At 42.4% G+C, this 18,148-nt stretch overlaps 1 protein-coding gene and 1 long non-coding RNA gene across 2 annotated transcripts in view; both read right to left on the reverse strand.

The window, feature by feature from the left end:
* The window catches only part of KCNK1 (potassium two pore domain channel subfamily K member 1), a 58,378-nt gene that overhangs the window by 24,029 nt on the left and 16,201 nt on the right, over positions 1 to 18,148 (reverse strand). The window lies entirely within an intron of this gene.
* Positions 13,065 to 17,584, reverse strand: LOC134740247 (uncharacterized). Its single transcript, XR_010127568.1, has 3 exons — positions 15,152 to 17,584; positions 14,574 to 14,677; positions 13,065 to 13,633 (listed from the first exon to the last, which is right to left on the reverse strand). It is a non-coding gene; the product is annotated as an uncharacterized LOC134740247 (long non-coding RNA).

Consider the following 18,148-nt stretch of genomic DNA (forward strand, 5'->3'; position numbering starts at 1 on the left):
GCTGACTTGTGTATGCACTATGTATTTGTTATCTAATTCTCTCTTATTTTGTATGTGTTTGAAAATAACCATAATAAAAAGTTTAAAAGCTGAAGCTTGGAAATATGGACATAGGAACACAGTTTTTCATTTGGACAACCTCAGTAGTAAGTTCTAGATTTTCTTCATTCCTTAAAATTCTGCTTTTATAGAGACAGTACTACAAGTATACCTTACCATATAAACAGAAAATGAATTAGAATACAGAGGTATGGCACTTACAAACATTAAAGTATAGTCAAATGTGATTTCTTAATTTGAAACCCTCCAAATCTGTGATGATTCCATAATATCTTCAGATGGAAGAATTAAATTTTTGGAATGTTCTTTGAGAGCACAAACTCCCAGGCTATAAGCAATTCAAAAGCACAGGGGCCAAATGGATGGAGGAGAATATACTTGGGTTTTTTTCCTCAGTACAGTTTGCAGAGATTTAAAGTAAATCAGCTGTCAGCTCTTGTGCAACATTAAACAGAATTCTTGGAAAAGCCCAGGCTCAACTGCCAGGCTGGAGGGGTGCAGACCAGGGAGCACCTCCTGGTCTTACCAATCTGTTCCTGGTGTGCAGTGCTCCAGAAAATGCAATTTCACTAAGGCTACAGAAGCTCACCCACACATGCTGAATCTGACTTCCAACATCCTGTTAACTACCGTGGCTGCACCAGGATCCTTCCAGAGCAGAGGGCCAGAGTGGAGCAGAGAATTCATAACCAAAACTTAAATGACAAGGCAGCCCTCCCTCCCTGTTGAGCATCGTGAGGTCCTAAGGAGAGCACCGAGGACTGAACAGAGGATGAGCAGGTAACAAGGACAGGAGTTGGTAAACGGCAGAAGCTCTCCAATCCACAGCCATGGCTCCTGTGCCCTCCTCCGAAGGAACCTCAAAACACTCACCTCACTCTCCCCAAGGCAGCTGCAGTGTCCACCACAGGGTTACTTTCACCCTAAGTTTCTTCAACTCATGTTTCCTGGGCCCCAACTACATACCAGGCAATGAGGTTTGACAGCACCACTGACATTCATGTCTGAAGCAGCTGTGATTCATTAGACCAGAACAACCTCTCTCAAGATGAATGGCTAGCAATGCTAAACAATCACACATACCCAGGGAAATACCAGGAGGATTTCATCTGGAACAAAGTCAAAAGAAAATGATTTAGAGGAAAGAAACAGAAGCACAAATGACATGCCGTTTATAAAACTGACACATTAATAAGTGGATCCATGTACTACATTCCAGAAGATTAAATATGTGGTTCAATAAAGTCATTTTGAATAAAATTTTCTAACTCTTAGAAATGCCAGATTTTAAGGGGAAATAGCAGAAGCAATGTGCCAATAAGAGGCCTCACTCACTGCTTCGAGTTTGGTGGGAAGACCTATGGGCTCAAAATGCACTCGCTTCCCCTCAGCTGGTTCAATGTGAGCTTCCGTCCAAGCCACTCTTCTCAAACAGGTCTGTCGTCTCAAGGCCACCAGTGGCTTCTATCTTCACAAATCCCTGAATTAATTCTATCCTCATCTTTCTCAACTTCTAAGGACCACTTGACTAAACTGAGTCCCCTGTTCTGCCTGAAACACTTTCTTCCTCTGGCTTCACACATGCCACATTCTCACTGCTACCACCCAGTTCAAGAATTTCTGTCTGTTTCTTGTGTTGGTTCTTTCTTCTTGGTGACCCCACTACATTAGAACCCTCCAGGACTCAGCCTTCAGACCTTCCACCTGCTCTTACTCCCTGCACTTGGCTTTTCCTATCTCTTTCACCTCATGGCCTACCAAAATAATAATAATAATAATAATAATAATAATAATAATGGTGCCAACACTAAAACTGTGGCCATCTTGAGAGCTGAGGAGGATCAGTCTGGTCTACCTGTGACATATTAGCAGCATCTTATCCTCTAGGCAGCTCTCCCTGCATGATTCCGTCCAGACCCATGCCTTTAAATACTATGCTTACATCTGCGGTTTTTCCACAGTGGCTGCCCCTAGCCTCACCTGGAGAGTTCTTAAATACATTAGAGATTTCATCTTAATCAGTCCAGGATGGAGCACAGGTATGGGTATCTTTTTTTGGAAAGCTCTCCAAGAGACTCCATTATAGAGCTAAAGTTGAGAATCACGGATCGACACACAAATGACTCCTAACTTACTGACCTTCACCTCTTTTCTGAGCTCCAAATTCATACCTGACATCCTATTCAAAATTCCATCTTGAATGTGACGTAGGCATCTCAAAATCAATAAGTCCATGAAAGAAGTCTTGACCATGTTACACCCTAGGCAACCTCCATCCCCACCATCACCTCTCACCTCTTACCCTGAAAACCTCAGCCCAAATTGTCCCTCCCCTAGTGTTCCTCATTTCAGGTAACAGTATTAGGCAATCTGTTTAGTTCTTCAGACCAAATACCAAGAAGCTTTTTTTTTTCTTTCCCTTGTCTCCAACATCTAATCTATCAGCACATCCTGTTGGTTCTACTTTCAGAATGTTCTAAATAGAGCACTTCTCGCTATTCCCACTGCTGTTGATGCAAGCCATGTGATTTTTCTCTTGGATTAATTTATCAGCTTCTGTTATTTCCCCCATGATTCCAATCCTCCACCTCCTAATGTACGCCAAGCCTATGAGACACTGGTATTCGTTTCCTGTGGCTGCTGTACAAATTACCATAAACTTAGCGGCTTAAAGCAACAGATATGTATTGTCTCAAAATTTCTGCAGGGCAAAAAATCTGAAATCAAGGTATTAGCAGTGCCTCGCTCCCTCCGAAGGCTCTAGGGGAAAAGGCTTTCTTGCCTCTTCCAGTTTCTAGTGGCTCCAGGCTTCCTTGGCTTGTGACTGCATAACTCCAATCTCTGCCTCTGTCTCCACATGCCTTCCCCCTCTGTTTCTTCCCCTTTTCTGTCTTGTATAAGAATACTTCTCATTGGATTTAGGACCCATCTGGATAATGCAGGGTGGCCCTATCTGGAGATCCTTAACTTAATTATTTCCACAAGGACGCTTTTTCCAAAGAAGGCCACATCCACAGTTTCCAGAGGTTAGGGTATGCACCCATCTTTTTAGAGTCACCATTAAACCCATTACAACACTATAGGCTTATCTTTTAACAATAAAAATGATGTCATCTCTTTTTTTCTTTTTTTTTTTTTTGAGACAAAGTCTCACTCTGTCGCCCAGGCTGGAGTGCAGTGGCATGATCTCCACTCACTGCAACCTCTGCCTCCTGAGTTCAAGCAATTCTCCTGCCTCAGCCTCCCAAGTAGCTGGGACTACAGGCGCCTGCCACCACACCCAGCTAATTTTTTGTATTTTTAGTAGAGACGGGGTTTCACCATGTTGGCCAGGATGGTCTTGATCTCCTGACCTCGTGATCCACCCGCCTTGGCCTCCCAAAGTGCTAGGATTACAGATGTGAGCCACCTCGCCCAGTCTACTTTTTAAATTAAAATCCTCCAATGATTTCCCATTGCAAATATTGGAAATAGAATGTAATCTTAAATTTCTTGAAATGGTTTACAGAACTCTAAAAGATCTGGCCCCTGACGACTTCTTTGACCAAATATCTTACCACTGTTCTTCTTACCACATCCCTCTGGATAGAAGGGCCTTCTGTCTACTCTTCAAAAAGCTTGAGATCCTAGCTCAGGGCCTTTGCACTCACTGTTCCCCTGGTTTGATGCCTTCTGCACTCAGTCTCACATGACTGGCACCGTCTCTTCACTCAGACCTCAGACTAATATCACTGTCCCAAGAGAAGGCTTTCTGGTCACCCTTCCTATAATAGCCTCACTCCCTCCCCAGTCATGCTCAAGCTCAGTATCCTGTTTCAATTTGTTGTAGCATCCACTACTATCTAATTGAATGATGTACTGATTGCCTTCCCAACTAAAATGGGGACAGGGAACTTGTTTGTCTTGTTTATCATTGTATGCCTAAGTGCTAAGAGCTGCTTAGTCAGAAGTATGAGCTTAACGAATATTTGTTGAATATATGAATTAGTAGGTACTATGCTCTGACCATGTCCCCCACAATTCATGTCCTGGAAACTGAATCCCCAGTGCAACAGTGTTGGGAGGTGGGGCCTTCTGGGTGGTGTGTAAACCATGAGGGCTCTTTCCTCACTAATAGGTTAAAGCTGCTATAAAAAGAGCTTGTGTGAGTGGGTTTATTCTAGCGCTCTTCTGCTCTTCTGCCATGTGAGGATGCAGGAAGAAGGCCTTCATCAGAGGCTGATGCCTCAATCTTGGACTTCCCAGCCTCCAGAACTTTGAGAAATAAATTTCTGTTCTTTATAAATCACCCAGTGGTATTCTCTTACAGCAACCTCAAATGGACCAGGACAGTAAGTGGTCTGTTTAAGAAGCACCATGAACCCCCCTGAAATGGGTGGCAGTTTTATTGCAAAGAAATGTGAACTGCAACAGTTGTCTCAGAATTGTGGCACCCTGGGTAATTTTTGTCTTGTTATACCATTTTTGTTTTTGTTTTTGTTTTCATATTCTAAATATTATTTGTTGACTATGACCAGGAGGCTGGGTTTGGGGTCGGGTAGAGGGGTGGACAGGAATTAGGTGAATTTAAATGCTGCCCTGTCTGGAGATGCTGCTAGCGGTGGTATAAGTGAATCCAGCCCTACCACATTCATGCACTAAGTAAGGAGAAGTGAAGCAGTTTTGGCTCCTCCTGCCAACCTGGTCTAAGACCTAGTGGGCAGCCCACACCCATTTATGAGGTCCAAGTCTCCATCTCTCTTCTTCTAACTTCTGTAAACAGGAAACAACAGGAAACACAGCCTGAGGATAAGATAAAGAGAAGCACTGCCTGGGAGGAGGTACAGTGTTTAAAGAGAACTGACCATAGGGAAATTGCTGCACTCACAATAGAAGCTCATCACAGAAAATGTTTTACTTTGGAAGAAAATGCAAAACCGTGAGCTCATACATAGACATGGATTCCAGTTAGTGTGTAGTGAGCGGACCAGCTGTTCACCCTGAACATGCCCATTGGCCATTTTATTTCAACGAGTACCCATAGCCTCCCCACTCTCTGCTCAAAGTCCCTTATCTATACTCTAAGTCCCCACTTCTCTCACCAAATCCAGTCCTCTATTCCTAACCACCTGTGGATGTGCCATAGCCACCTATAACCCCACATATCTATGACTGAACTAGCAAGCTCCCCTCAAACCTGCTGTGGCTCAGAGATCAGCTCTACTTCTCTGACTCCTCCTTCCTCACCACAGACATTAAAATGGCACCAAGAGGCTGGGCGCGGCAGCTCACGCCTGTAATACCAACACTTTGGGAGGCCAAGGCAGGTGGATCACCTGAGGTCAAAAGTTCGAGACCAGCCTGGCCACCGTGGTGAAACCCCATCTCTACTAAAAATACAAAAAAAAAAAAAAAAAAAAAACCAATTAGCCAGGTGCGGTGGCGCATGCCTGTAGTCCCAGCTACTCAGGAGGCTGAGGCAGAAGAATCGTTCAAGCCCAGGAGGCAGCGGTTGCAGTGAGCCGAGATCACACCACTGCACTCCAGCCTGGGTGACAGAGTGAGACTCTGTGTCAAAAGAAAAAAAAATGGCACCAAGAGCCACTGACTTTGGAATGATTTCCCGAATTCATTGCTTTTACTCTATCACCACTGCTGTGTCTTAGTTTGGATTGTTCTACCCTGTCCATCCCCCATAGCATCACTTCCCATGGCCACAGGCTAAAGGGCAGATCCTGCAGGTCCTCTTGGTGTCCCTCACAAACAAGCCCTGCCCATCTGTCCAGCCTCAATGCTTGCCTGCGCCTGCATCAGAGAACCAGGATGTGGTCTCAGAACACCCCCTGCCCTTTCACACTTGCATGATTTTGTACATGCTGCTCCCTTTCATCTTTCTAACCTCTCTTCAAGCCCCTCAGGGCCAGTATCTGCTCACGTGCCCTTGTCCCCTGTCTGTCCCTACCATGGAGCAGAGGAAAGCTACACAGTTCCTTTTCTCACCTCCTAGGAAGCTTGCAGTCACCACATGACAGAGCTCTGGCTAATGAGATAGAAGTGGAAACCTGGAGGGAAGTTGGTTTGGGGGAATCTTTGTTTCTTCTTGCCTTTATCACAAACAACACATCTGCAGCTGAGCAGGCATCTCATGAGGTAGAGTGACTAGCATGAAGTCAAAGCTGGAGTGAGAGATCAGAACATGACTCCCCAAAAGCAGGAAAAATTGCTGAGCTGAAGACAATGAAGAAGATGATGCAGGGGAGCTCTCTGCCCTCCCTCTGTTTGCCTAAAAACAGGAGACAGATGATTGACAAACACATAAGGTATCCTGCCTACCTCTCCACCAAAAGCTAACCACTGAAGACAGCTTTGACCCTCATCAAACTTGAGATGACACCAGAGGAATTGATATCAACAAGTTTTATTAACTAATCTTTACCTGCCCTGTCATTTGTTCATCTTCTGCCCAAGCTGCTCCCCGCAGACACTCAAAATCGTTTTTCTTGTCACTTGCCTTGAATTTATTGCTCTTTGTTGAAGATGCTATCTAAGCTACTGCTTTGAGTTACCATTCATGAGGTTTCTCTCATGGGACGTGCACTGCTTGTGTTAATAAGCTTGCTTGTTTTTCTCTTATTAATCTATCTTTTGTTACAGGGATCTGTCTTAACAACTTATGAACTTATGAGGGTTGAGGAGAAATCCCATTTCCTCCCTGACACCAGCACAGGAAGAAGGAATGGCAAGCCAGGAAGTGCCAACGGGACCCTGCCGTGTTAAGTGGGGATATAACACCCCATCTGCTTACTGCCAGACCTTACAGTGTGAGAACATTTACGTGTCCCTCCTATAAATTTAAGCCATTATAAATTGGGATTTTTGTTTACTGCAGCTGCAAGCAATCTTAATTGGTACATCACTTGTATTACAATAATCAGTTTAGATGTTTCTCTAAGATACGAGCTGCTTGATTACTGAGTCTATTTGTATCTCTAACCCTGAAACCCTGGCATAGGGCTCTGCATGGAGCAAGCTTGTAGAAGCCTATGAAATTTAAGAGGACTCAAAATATAGAGGAAAGCAGCACTTTAATCAGAAGGTGGTGTGCTCTGGCTGAAGAGTCTTCATTGTGACTCAGCCCTCCGACAGACAGAAAGTAGAGTGAAAACACCTGGTGAGAGCCATACTCTAAGGACCTACAGGGTGTCCTACATAGAAAGTCTTCTGGCTTGTCTGTGCTTCCATTTATTTGCTGATGAAACTTACCATCTCAGGATAAACCCACTAGATTTTAAGAGAGATGCCAATTTAGACCAACACCCTCGGGCGTCGCCTATGAGAAAAGTAGAGCCTGTTGGCCAGGGATGGTGTGGCTCACACCTATAATGCCAGCACTCTGGGAGGCCGAGGCGGGTGGATCACCTGAGGTCAGGAGTTCAAGACCAGCCTGGCCAACATGGCAAAACCCCATTTCTACTAAAAACACAAAAATTAGTCGGGTGTGGTGGCACAAGGCTTTAATCTTAGCTACATGGGAGGCCGAGGCCTGAGAATCACTTGAACCTGGGAGGTGGAGGCTGTAGTGAGCCGAGATTGAGCCACTGCACTCCAGCCTGGAGACACAACGAGACCCTGTCTAAAAAAAAAAAAAAAAGAGAGAGAGAGAGAGAAAAGCAGAACCATAGCACAAGAGCCAGACCTGACCTTCATTCTCTATGTTATCCCAGAAAACCACTTCTTTTGGAACAATTTACAGGTGTACTTACTTAAGAGATTAAAAATACAAATGTAAAATGTTACCAAAGTTCCATCACAGGGAAATCAGTTCACATGAAAATGACTTTTGAAGTCAATTCACTTGATCATTAATATCTAACTATAATTAATTACTTCTAAGTCTGTTTTATCTTTCAATTTATATTCAATGAAATTAGAATACAATGAGTCTGCTGAATTCAAGCTAACCAGTAGGTCAAAAGCAAGGTTAGGTTTCCTGAGAGTCCTTTAGAGTTCAGCCATAAGAATTCCAATTATTTCTTTATTACTTCACCTGCCCACCTGGCAATAAGTCAGTCTCAGCAGTTAAGTCCACACTGACACCAACACTGCATAACTGATATTTCTTATAAGTGTTTCCATGCCTTTTAGAAACTATCTATGGTGAAAAAAAAAAGTCTCAGAGGAATATGTTTCCAATTTATTCAAATGTTACCAAGAACATTTAACTCTTCAAACCAGGATTATTTGGTTTTCTCACTGCAGCTTCCCACACACCTGGTGGGATTCCAGTCTTTCTCATTTGGAGAAAATAATTCTTACCTCGGATCTCTCTTCGGATGGAAAGCTTACAGTCCCCTTTGTAAGTCCTCACATGAAAAATGAGAATATTGAAGTAATAGCAACAACGCCTTTCCTCCTCAGCTTCTTTTCTATATGTCCCAATGCCCCAGACCACCAACTGCCCAGAGCAGGAAACAGGCAGGGGAAGAGCCCCACAGAGGAGTCCCACCAGGTGTGTTCTGACATGGCTCATGTGTAAGAAGGAACCAGCATTCAGGCACTCTGCAGGAAGGAGCTCTCCAGATAAATGCCAGGAGTACAAAAGCAAAAATAAGCAAACATGCAAACCACAATGCCACGTTCATGAGATGACCAATTGCCTCACCGTTGTGTTTTTTTTTTGTTTTTTTTTTTTGTAATTGAACAGCTTAAGAAGCATCAACTCTCTCCCTTATGATATTAATGAGAAAGAGAATCAAGTATTTGATACAAATATAGAAAGAATGTTCAATGCTTTGTCAGACGTTAGGATTATTCTACTTTAAATACTCTTGTCAGATAAATGAGAAGGACGCTTAGAAGTGAAAAAGAAGGTATTGCTTATGGGAAAAATGGATTCAATTAGGCAACGTAAAAGTCAGAAAATCAACCCTTCTCATATCTAATCAAAATACACAGGAATACACTTTGGTTCTGATATTCACATCCCTATGACATATCTACTATTTATCCAACAATTTGAAATGTTGCAGATTCTTCAAAGAAACACAGGACTAGATCCATGTTCTTGTCTTCTGAAAAATATACTTGTGGAGTCAAAAAGCAAAGAGCATTTAAAAATGCAAAACAGGATATTAGGGGCCAAATGAGTGGTTAAAAATATGCTATATAAGAAAGAAAAAGGAGAGCAAGCACTGTGTGAGGTCAGTTAGCCCCTTCTTTGGACTTTGTCCTGATTCAGGATCATATGAGTGAAAAACTCAAGCCCTATATATTCATCTGTTCTTTGGGTGTGTTAAGACTGGAGCCCATCAGCCAGGACAAACCCACACATGGGTGCACAAATGTGGAGAGAAGACTTCCAAAGACTTGGATCAGAGGAAACTAATCATCCCTAGGCTTATTTTTTAATTTTCCCAAACAGTGAGTGTCATTTTTTTGTGGACATTTACCCCGAGGTAGTGGGAAACATGTATCTGCCACTTCCAGACATACACACTACCCCATAGAGCCAAACGTAGGAAGAACAAGCTGCTCAGTAGAATCACATGAGTTCCTCCCTTTCCAAAAATATTACTCTCTGGCATAAAACATTTTCCTGCACATGGATGGCCTCACTTAGTCATCGAGCCCATGGATGCAGAGCTGGAGTGTTCATCACATGCTGTGTGTCCCCGGTTGGCTCCCCACAGCCCTGCACCTGTGCAATATGGCCACTCAGCCCCAAAAGGATGGCCCAGGGAGCCTCCTCAAGGGGAGGCCCTGAGGCTGGCGTCACCATGGCCATCACTGCTCTGCAGCCTCCACAATCAGTCAACAATTTGCTTCACAAAGCTGCTGCAGAGCACAGTTTACTCTGCAGTGCTCCAGTCCCATCAGGCCTGGGGAAGAAAAACATTCTCCCTTCTGCAAAACCCTCATTTCTTGAGTTGGCAATTTCATTCTTGTTTTTTTTTTCTCTTCTTTAGGTATTGGTCATCAAAAAACAAGAGAAACAAGGAAAAGAGCCGTTTTAAATTTTTAATTAATTTAATTTTTTCCATTTAAAATTTTAAAAAATTAATTTTTTTTCCTGATAAAACCATCAGACCCTTCTTTGTGGGACCTCAGGAAAGAGCTTCAGGTGGGCTCACTGTCCAGGGCAGGAATACTGGAGTCAGGGGAAGAAGGAGCTCCCCAGGCCTCCCGGTTTTAAGGATCTCACATAAGACACTTATTTGGCTTTGTTTTTACCACTTAAGACATATAAGCTAACAAAGGTGAATATCCACACCAGTATTTTACTAACTGTTATAATCAATGCCCCCTTCGGATAAACAACATAACAAAAATAAATATACCAGAAGCAGGAGAGGATAGCCCTGTATTTTTTTTTCATTTTTCCACAGCCCAGGACATTGTCAAGCATTCATTTCTGTAAACTGCATGATAAATAGTAAATATTAAATATAGTACTGAGTCTTCAAACTGCCTATCCCTCTCCCTCCACAACCCATTGAGAATCACTGGTCTTAAGGGTTTTAAATATTGAGTCTATTCAGCCCAGTGAATAGAACCATTTAAAATGTAAAACGAGTTTCTTGCTCCTCCAATGATTGAATTGGGTTTGCTCTCAATCCTGAGGTTCCCAGAACGACATTACATTCTAACATTCCATTGCACCAGAAAGCAGAATTCCAATTTGTAGGTTTTACACAGATGAAAACCTCATCACTGGTCACGTCCTTGGAAGACACCAAAGTCATAAAAGCTTCCATCAAAAGGCTGGTCATTCTGTCTTTAAGAAAAGATAAACTTGCACTGCCAAATGGAAAATTTTAATTTGAAGGAGCTGAGAGTCTAGCTTGAAAGAAAGGACAGTGAAAATTGAGAGATAGGCAGAAAAATTGGTATGTATATTGGTGAGTTTTTAAAAGTCCTTTGTTTCTAATTTTCCTTACATTCTCACCTTACTGAAGAAATGGATGCCAACTGACATGAGCTCTTATAAAAACCCACCAGCACATCTCCCATCCATAAAAATGACCTCAGTCTTCTGTTTCTGATGCCAGCTCTCTTCCTGGGTATGGGGTCTTAGCCCTATTCACCTGCTCAAAAACACAGCCCAGTGAACCTGCCTTGTTTCCATGATCATTACTCCTCTTCCATGTCACTATCTTTTTTTTTTTTTTTGAGACAGAGTCTCGCTCTGTCGCCCAGGCTGGAGTGCAGTGGCACGATCTCGGCTCACTGCAACCTCCGCCTCCTGGGTTCATGCCATTCTCCTGCCTTAGCCTCCCGAGTAGCTGGGACTACAGGCGCCCACCACCACTCCCTGCTAATTTTTTGAATTTTTAGTAGAGATGGGGTTTCACTGTGTTAGCCAGGATGGTCTCGATCTCCTGACCGCATGATCCTCCCGCCTTGGCCTCCCAAAGTGCTGGGATTACAGGCGTGAGCCACCACATCTGGCCCCATCTCACCATTTTAAACACCATCTCTTGATCCTCCACTTCCCTGCCACCTACTGCCCATTCTCCTGTGGCCCTTTGCAGGACAACATGTAGAAACCATGATCCCCCTGCTGCCTTCAATTCCTCTCCACCTCTCTCGTGATCCCTTGACCTCCAGAGCACCGCAATCACCTGTTTTTCCTATGACATCACTAAACACCCCCCAGTCTTCTGATCCAATTCCTCCCTGTTCAGATATCTAATGTGAGGGGGACCAGACCCACACACCCAACTTCTTCCTCTGTATCTCCACTTGGCCATCACACAGGCATCTAAACTTAACACGTCCACAGCTGAGTGCCTGGATTTTTTTCACCACCTCCCAACTTGGCTCTACTGGGGTTTAGCTCTTCTCAGTCAGTGGCACCTTCTTCTCACTGTTGCTCAAGCCAAAATCCCGCACCCTCACTTATCTCTTGTTCTCTCTTTCACTCATTTCCAATCCACCAGCAAATCTTACTAGCTCTACCATTGAATGACATTCAGAATCCACCACCTCTCACTCTCCTGCTGTAGCCCAAGCCACCGAGATCTCTCTGAGGATTACAGTAATAGCTTCCCAGCTGGTCTCCCTGATCAGCCCCAGCCTCCCATCAACAGGAGCCACAGCAACCCTAAGAAAACAAGGATATCATGTTACTCTTCAACTTCACTCACTTACAACAAAACCTAACATCCTTATCAGGGCCCATAAGGTCCTACATGATCTGACTCCACTACTTCTCCAATCTCATCTGCTAGGACTCCCCACTGTTTATTCAGCTCCAGCCACACTGGCCTCTTAGCTCGATACTAGGTATACTCCTGGCTCAGGGCCTTTGCACGTGGCTGCCCCCATGGCCTGAATGGTCTTTCCCCTATTATGCACAGAGTTGGCTTACTCACCAACTTCAGGTCGCCTACTCAGAGAAGCCTGCCCAAGTCACTGTATATAAAATATCAACGTTCTCTTTGATGCAAACCTTATATCACCTTTCAATGCTTTATTGTATTTTTTCTTAACACTTATTTTACGTAAAATATTTTATGCTTTATTTATTTATATTATTGTCATTCCTGCCTTCTGGAATAGATATTACATAGCAGGAATTTTAGTCTGTTGTTCCCTGATGTTCCTCAGCATCTAAAAACATGCCTGGCACACAGTAGGTGCCCCCAAAATATTTTGCCCAAGTATGAATAAATGGATCAGCAAATGATTGAATAGATTTCATTAGGCAAAAGCAAATTCATAGCTTAGTTTTTAACAAAAAAATATTATTGGCTTATGGCTTATTAACATGTTATTAACCAAATCATATGTAAAGAAGTATTATAATTTCAAATAAAAAATATATATAGTTGTGATGGCCTACTGGCTTAAAGCTTCCATTTTTACTCAACAATTCAAAAGCACGAAAAGCCACAAAAATGTGATGGTCTTGGAGGCAGATTCCAGGTTGCCTTTAGACAAAGACTATCTGTTGTTTATTACCATATTTCAAGCCTAGCAGAGACAGGCTCACAGTGGAACTCAAAATATATGTGTGACCTGAATAAACACTAAATATGGCTTTTATTTTCTAGTTAAATATCATTATTTGTTGTGCTTTCCTGTGGTCACTATACCCTCAGGGATATTCCCCATCCAACCAAGTACATACGTAAAACATTTATATAAAAAAAGATGATAATTTTTCCTTTCGCAAATTCATAACTGCAGTTAACACAATCTTAAAGTAGTTTCTAAAAGAAAAAAAAAAACATTTGGATATTTACCTGTTTTGGCTATTAGGAGAATTCTATTTTAAAGAATTGGCCTAAGCGGTCCGTTGGCTGGACTAGAGAATTATTTATAAGTAAACACTCTTCTTTCGTTTGGAGCTGGGCCAAGGAGTAGAAGCCTTGAGTACGAGTGAGGGTTATAATATATACCAATTTAACTTGGAAAAGAAACACTTATTTCTTTGATGAAGTGTTCTGTCTGGACATAATGACCACTTCATATTCATATGCCTCAGCAGGACATAGTGGCAAACTGAAAAACTTAATCAGGCTTCTGTCTGCTCCCAACAGATGATCTTGCTTTTCCTTCAGCTTTTCCTTCAGCTTTTCATTAAGTGATTCTAAGGAAGTATAAGTGCATGATCATTAGCAACAGAAGTTTCCCTAGTGACCCTTATTACTAAACAATAACCAGGGCACTTAATAAAGCTAAAGTCACTGTTGCAGAGCATCTGGTGGGCATAACAATCCCATGAGCCCTGCTTTGCTAAAAACTCTGCCCTCAACCTCGTTGACTCTCTCCAACAGCCTCCATCCGGGACTGTCTGAGCACCTGGGTTTGAGTACCTGTACTGCCACTTCCAACTGCTGCACATTAAACAGCCATTTATTAGTACATTTTCTGGCCTCAGATTTCACATCTGTGAAACAGGAGTCATTAGTGTCTGTCTTGTTGTCCGCACATAAACATTTTAACTACCAAGAGAAGTGATGTTTCTGAGAGCAGTTTAAGAACCTGAAAAGCTGTACCAAAATGTAATTTTTTTAATTTTAATTTTAATTTTTGTTGTTGTTGTTGAGATGGAGTAGCTCTGTTGCCCAGGCTGGAGTGCAGTGGTGAGATCACGGCTCACTTCAACCTCCGCCTCCTGGGTTCAAGCAATTCCTGCCTCAGCCTCCCAAGTCGCTGGGATTACAGGCACCCGCCACCACACCCAGCTAATTTTTGTATTTTTAGTAGAGACAAGGTTTCACTGTGTTGGCCAGGCTGGTCTCAAACTCCTGACCTTGTGATCCGCCCGCCTCAGCCTCCCAAACTGCTGGGATTACAAGCGTAAGCCACCGCGCCCGGCCCAAAATGTAAATATTCCTATTGCGTGTGTCTATTTCTCATAGTCCCCTTCTCATCATAGTCATTGCCAAGCACATGTCTTCACAATTTTTTGTACCCAGCTATTAATACATGAATAAACTACTGCTGTGTTGTGGATGTGTGACTATGTTAATTTCACTCCCTCCTTATACTAAAGGCTAATGTTAGGGTTTTCCCCTAACACCTACCATTAACGAGGCTTAATGTTTTCTTCTTAAATCATGTGCTGTTTGTATCTCTTCCTTTAAAATCTTCTCCTCCAACCCCAAACAACAACCAAAAACTATCCCTCCTAAAATGAAAAAAACATGGAATTTTAGACACTGGAAATTGCAATACTAAAGCTTGTGTCCTTTTCAGAGTGTTCCTAAACACTAAATAAATTTAGTATTTTACAGGGCATTAATCAAGATTTTAGACAAATTAGCACCATGACTTTATTTTTCTAGAGAGATAGGCCTATTTGATAACAGGACTTCAAATTTCACCTTACAGAATTGGTGTTTTAGGAGTGTAATGAAATCACATATTGTCAGATTCAAGAATAGTCCTTGAATCCTTCAGAAAAACAAACATTAAGTTCATTGGGCTATCAACATTTCCCAAGAACATTATGTTAATCTAGCTTATTTTAACATGATAACCTACATGAAAATGCTCTGCAGAAGAACCCTATAATACATACTCTAATGAAGTCTTCTTCTAAAAATGTGATGTGGTTTTTTTTTGTTTGTTTGTTCATTTACATACTTTGACAATTTCATACCTGTCAGAAGAAGGCAAATGGCAAATCCATCTAGTATGGGATAGATTTCTCAGGGTCACAAAAGAAACCAGTATTGCTTGTAACCTCCTCTTCTCCACCCCATGTTTCTCCAGGCTCTCGTTGCTATTTTCACACGATTCACTCACTAAAAATCAACACAGTTATCATTGAAATGGCAGACAGAAGCAAACCCAAGTCAACAAAAATGAACCTCGTCTTTGTAAAGGCCAAGTAGGAAGATCTGGTCGGGAGCTGCAGGCAGACACAAGACACTGAGAAAACAGGTTTCAAAACATTTCTGAGAATAGAGAGGATGCTCTCCTTCCGAATGTCTTTACATGAAAAGACTGCCTAAGAGATGAGATGCCCCAAAAAACTAAGTCCTGAGAGCTGAACTGCTAATGAATTTGATGAGGGAGAACAGCAGGAGGACAAAGAAGGCAGAGTTGCCAGTCAGGAAGTTGCACACTGGGCTCCTTCTGAAAAGAGACACAAACTCACGATCCTCAGGAAGAACAGCCAGGACCTCTAAGACCAGTGAGTGGACAGCAGAAGCACCAATGAAGGGAAGGACAAAGAAGTCACATCCAGTGTGCAGCACACACTACGTGGTCACCGAGTGGTAGCCATTACTGGAATCACTGAACCAGAGCCCCTTGTGAAGCCCACACAACAGAGATCAAACCACCGCCAGGACAGCCAGCAGCAGCATCTACATTGAATCCTGACAAGAACTGTTGGCAGCTTAAGAAAAAAAGAAAGAAAGAAATCCAGTCCCGGCAGGGTTATGAAAAAAATGAAACTTGAGGTTCATTAGTTCATTAATTGACCTTACCATCCTATCTGGTCAAAATTACTAATAAAATATTCTCCTTGCTCTATCCAGTAATTTGGTTGCTTGCATGTCAAAACTTATTAGCTTCAAATTAGAGCTCACATTTTTAGGGAGAAAAAAAGAGTAGAAAACAGAGCAACGATGTTAAAGTGAATTCATGCAGAACCTGTCATCAAAGAAATCATTAACTTAAGCAGCAGCCTGTGGGAATAAAATGAGAGAGTTCCCTGAGCTGAGTAGACAGAGCACATATTAGCCCATGCTAAGAAGCTTTTCAGTCAAATGTCCTATTCCCACTTAGCAGAAGACAACACAATGTTTTCCTGTTCCAGTAAGCACAGCAGCACGCATGTGGAACAGGGAACAGGATGGGTAAATTTTGTCACGGCATCTTGGGCAACTGCTGTCCAACTGACTTTCAGGGCTATAGCCAGGTTGAACTATGAGACCTCTGTCGAGCCTAATTCAGTGGTTCCCTCTGTTTGAGCCAAAGAGGACCAACCTAGAAGACAGTCTCAGTCAGGGACATTTCCGGATGAAACTCCTCCCTCTACCTCTGCATTTAATGGGAAAAGGAGAATTACTTGCTTAGAAAAAAAGCAGAATCTATCAGCATGTAATGAGACCCAGCATAGGAACAAGGTTAATGTGTGAAAACAGTGAGCACATTTCTTTAGGAACACACAGCTAAATTCTAGCTCAGCCTCACTGCAGAGATGAGGAAATGAGTGGAGAATGGAAACACTTAAAAATAAATGAATTGTCTTACTGTGTACCCTGACACACGCCACTTTTTAGACTTGCAGAGTAGAGATGATGAGTGAGGGTAACTTTAGTGCACTCTTAGAAGGCTGCTTTCAAAACCATAATGTCTACAAGCAGAGAGAAATTCAGTTAGATTAATGGCAAGCTCACCTACTGCACATTCTTCAAGATACCAGGGCACAAACGGGAATGAACATTTTCTGCTTTTGAGCTGATAACCGTTGAGCTTAAAATCCTATCATTAAAGAGAAACATAAAGAAGCAGGCCTAATTAAATTCTGTGTCTCAGGGCAGTGATTCTCATCCTTCCCCAACAGTTAAACAGGCATTAGGGGTTCAGTGAGTGACAACCTTTCATGGGCATATCCTGATGTTGTCAGAGTCCTGCACCTGGTGGCAAAGGGAAACACAATGATAATCGGTCACCATCACGCCTATTTGAGTTAGCAGTTACCACGTAGGTATAAATAAAATAGACTGTGGATGATGCACAATTTTGAGAGCCAGAGGTGAGGCACGGTCTTTTCCTTGTCAGAACATGTAAGAACAGAAGTAAGGGTGACATTATTATAGGGCTCATATTCAACCTACTATAATTGTTTTAAGTAGCTCTTTTGGAAACGCTAATATCTACCTTTCTCTTTTGCTGCAAACTAGCTATGTATCAAGTTTCTATGGTGCTCTCACTGCTCTGAGAGTGCACTTGACCATCATGACCTGGAGAGGGAGCATGTCTGACATTGACATTTACCAGAGTGGACCCTCAGAGGTTAGATGACAGGTTATTAAGAGATTGAAAGTCTCATCAACCTGGCTTTGCTTTTCAAACGTTTCCACATACCTGTGGATCTCCAGACTTGGGCATGAGTATGGAAATGCCCTGGCTAAAAGAATCACCTGTGCACATGTAGGTTCAACATGGGACCTACTTCTTGAGTTCACAGCTTCTAAATAAAGTAACAAGAAGGAAAAGAAGACTTTGCAAGTGTGATTCTGTGCATAGTTAAAAAAAAAAAATCCTATCTGATGAGGAAGAAAACAGAATCAAAGGTCTGCACTTCTGAGCATTTCTGAGTTTTCATACAGTAGTTCCGTCATCCCAACTTCCTTGTCAAGAACAGACGTGCAATATTGGGAGCCCTAGAGCAAAAATGAAAATATTAAGAGATTAAAGAGAAGCCAGACATCCTTAATCTGAGCCTAATGTACTAAGAAGTTATCTTGAACAATTACAAAATGCAAAGAATTGTACTTTCCTTGAACAATTACAAAATGCAAAGAATTGTACAAAATGCAAAGAATGCCTGTTTCTTTTAAAGATGAGAGTAAACTAAAGCTTAGTTAAGTTACAACTGAGTGACTTAGGAACTGAACTGAAGTTGGGGTTTTGCTCTGAC

The sequence above is a fragment of the Pongo pygmaeus genome, chromosome 1 (genome assembly GCF_028885625.2).
Source record: "Pongo pygmaeus isolate AG05252 chromosome 1, NHGRI_mPonPyg2-v2.0_pri, whole genome shotgun sequence".
NCBI classification, from domain to species: Eukaryota; Metazoa; Chordata; class Mammalia; order Primates; family Hominidae; genus Pongo; species Pongo pygmaeus.